Source organism: Triticum urartu, unplaced genomic scaffold, assembly GCF_003073215.2.
Source record: "Triticum urartu cultivar G1812 unplaced genomic scaffold, Tu2.1 TuUngrouped_contig_5283, whole genome shotgun sequence".
Classification (NCBI taxonomy): Eukaryota; Viridiplantae; Streptophyta; class Magnoliopsida; order Poales; family Poaceae; genus Triticum; species Triticum urartu.
In genome coordinates, this window is record NW_024115947.1 from 3,008 (window position 1) to 6,429 (window position 3,422).

Sequence of the window (3,422 nt, forward strand, 5' to 3'; positions counted from 1 at the left end):
GAACCGGGAAATAAGAGGGTGGTTCCCCTTGACCTCTCAGGCCTGTCAATAAAACAAAATCGACCAAGTGTTCACGTGAATCTGCTTCTCGCCCCCGGTGCATCATCCTCGCCCTTCCAAAGCTTGCCATCAAATTCCGGCAATCATAAGTGACAACTGCCTCTAAAGTGCGGTACTCCGACTGGTTCTTCACGCCTTGAATATTTTTCATTGAATCTCTCCACCGCATGGGAGTGGGTGTCCAATTTTCTGCTAACTTCAGGCCCATCATTAATGCTTCAGCTTCCATCGGTGGAATGTCCAACCTTGACCACTTGTACCTGCATGAATCAACGTGTTGCAACACCCGAGCTCCAGTGCTCTCTATATTTAAACATTTTGAAATTTGTGTTTTGAATTTTTTTCCAAGGATACATATACACATTCCAAATACCCGTGGCAACTGTGGTAGTTATCTCGTTTTGTTTTTGGCTATAGAAAAAAACAAATTTCTAGTAGTATATAGGACAAAAGGGGAGTCATTCCTGTCAGAATTATATCTTTTTTATATCTAAATACAACGTATTTTTTTCAGGTTTTTACCGGGCCTTAAGAATGTGTGTATGTATTCACGTATTTGATTTAAGATTTTTCTAGCAACCTAAGTGTGTTTTTAAAAAAATTCAAATATCTAGAGCAGTGAAGCCCGGTAGTTGCAGGCACTTTTCGCAACGAAGCCCCCAAATGAGTCACGAAGAATAGCCCATATGCCCCGTTGCCTCCATCAGTGTGAAACGAAGTGTTCTTGTTGAGCTACACACTGCCGAACGTAGATAAAGTCCATTTATGAACTTGGCGTCGGCGCACGATCCTCCAGAGCAATGGAGTTTGCAACTACGTACCGTCCTCATGCTCATCGATGAGTGAGCAAGGGGATCATATTTTTTTCCTCATGAAAATATTTCAACACTCCCACCAGATAAACCAGAAGGAAACCATTAGAAGATCCTTGTTGTTGATTAGATTCCTTGCTTTTAGCAGCTTCCTCGTGTCAATTATCAAGTCCACCCACACTTATCCAAAGTACCAATAGAAAAAAAATGCAATGATATTTGCTTTGTTGGAAATGGCTTGGGGTTAGTATATAACCATTTTTTAATAAATAAATATGGTAATTTGGATTATTTTATTGAGATGAACAACTTCTGCTTTTCTTGATGCATGGCTAATTAGTCAGTGGTTTGTTACTTGAGATGATCAAGTGGATTATTAGTAGTTTCCAAACATATAAATGATGGCCATACCTAGTCTGTAGCATAGCTTCGGCCTAGATTTGGATATATCAGTATGTTTTATTTGGCCACAATTATGATTTGTAGATAGGCAACTGCATGATTCAAAGATCAAGCGATTGTCATTTTCAACAACATAAATGGTGGGGGGGGGCACTAATATTCATGTCAAGAATATAACAATGGGAGGGGTGAAGCTGACTCTAACAATAAGGCGATGAAGTCTACTTGAAACAAGAGTACATTGTTCTTTCCCACACTAATTGCCACAAAATTTCAGCATGTTGGCTCACCTGATTTATAAAGCATTTTCACACCTGACTCCTTGATCATGTCATTCATGAATAAAAAAATACATAAGTAACTCTTCGCTTCAGAATTGTACTTGGCAATTTGCCATTTTCTAAAATCATATGCTATTATGATGAACTACAAAAGGTGAAACAAATGTCTGTCCTTATTTTAAGAACCCTACACTTGATAAAGTATAGGAAATATCCAGATAATCATAAATTTAACTGAAGTTCAGGGATGCATAAGCAGCAGTAAGAATCAAGTGTGTTAACTTGAGGATCCCCATGTCTCTAAAGTAATAAATTTTAAGGAAGCACCCTAGTGGGGAAAAAGATGACAGATCCTAAATGGCTGACAATTTAGTGGCATTATTCTTTGACAAACTCAAGGTAGTAGTACTATTTTTTAGCAAGTTCATATGCAAAATCATTACAGTAGGTACCCTCGACATAGGTTGTAGGGGATGAATCAGATTCCCTGAATTAGTAGCTGGAAGACCTCTGCCATGTACTATATACAGCCTAATGTACCAGGTTGACACCTAAGAAATGGATATTTAGTGTCCATATTTCCCTATCTACAGTATAAGATAATACTAAATCAAATCAAAGGTCCCCGTGCGTTGCAATGGGATGAAAAAAATAGAAACATGGATCCTTTGCTAAAAGAGAACATTATGCTCTCATCTTCATACCTGCTACCATGCTTCGCTTTCCTCCGGTGCAGTCTCCCTCTTTTCTCTCAACATCGCATGCTTCGCAACGGAGAAACACCAGATTCCGAGTGCCCTCGCCGTGCATCAATGACAGGTGCAATTTGGTTGAGCGAGGCAACTTTCTGCTCAATGACACGGGCTTTGGCGGACACCTTGAAGCGTTTCGCGCCTATGATTCCGCAGTTGTGAGCCTGGTGACGAGCTAGTCAGGAAGAGCCAAGCTCAGAATCATGAGCGCCTCCTCAACTATTAGAAAGCCTTCTCAGTTATGTGCATAAAATGATATATAGAATGATAGAAGTGTCCATTACTAATAGACGTCAAGAGCATCAATTTCGCAAAGATGATACCCTCAAACTTTCGATAGATAAAAATCTGCAAATATTCCTTCAAGTCAAAGAAACTGTTATATTAAATTTTCTCATGGAGAGCTCACCACATGTTCTTCCATACTTGCTTCGAAAAGGCGTTTAATATGTAATCTGCATTAGACTAAATAATTTTCTATGTTGAGCTTCCAAGTCATCTCCTAAATTTAAAGCCTATACAATCTGTGAGATACTAAATGACTAAACTTCTTTGAACCTTGTACTCATACTACAGTAAAAAAAATTGCCCACATGATAAATTCTGACATTCGCTAGTGTGAAACGGAAAACAAAAGCTGCTGCTACATACCTTGACATACGGCAGCAACAACATCCAAACACAAACAGCGGGCACCTTCAGTGAGCAGAGCATGCAGCGTCTGGTCAGGGGAAGTGAAGAAACTTCACCATCATACAACGTTGTTGATGTACACGAACCAAGCCTCACAGGTTGTTTGCTCTAGGTCCATCTCTTTTGTAAATCTGAAATTGAGTGTAATTGTTGATCTTGGTCAATGAGAGGCAAGATCCATGGAGGGAGATTGGATATGTGGGTTAGAACTTGGTCTTGAACATGGTGTCGGGATGCTGTGGACGCAGTCATGGCGCTGTTGGGAAACGTAGTAATTTCAAAAAAAATTCTACGCACACGCAAGATCATGGTGATGCATAGCAACGAGAGGGGAGAGTGTGATCTACGTACCCTTGTAGATCGACAACGGAAGCGTTAACTTGGTTGATGTAGTCGTACGTCTTCACGGCCCGACCGATCAA

At 40.1% G+C, this 3,422-nt stretch overlaps 1 long non-coding RNA gene across 1 annotated transcript; it reads right to left on the reverse strand.

The window, feature by feature from the left end:
• Positions 1 to 2,043: 2,043 nt before the first annotated feature.
• On the reverse strand, positions 2,044 to 3,382 carry LOC125529015. Its single transcript, XR_007292529.1, has 2 exons — positions 2,959 to 3,382; positions 2,044 to 2,526 (listed from the first exon to the last, which is right to left on the reverse strand). It is a non-coding gene; the product is annotated as an uncharacterized LOC125529015 (long non-coding RNA).
• Positions 3,383 to 3,422: the final 40 nt, after the last annotated feature.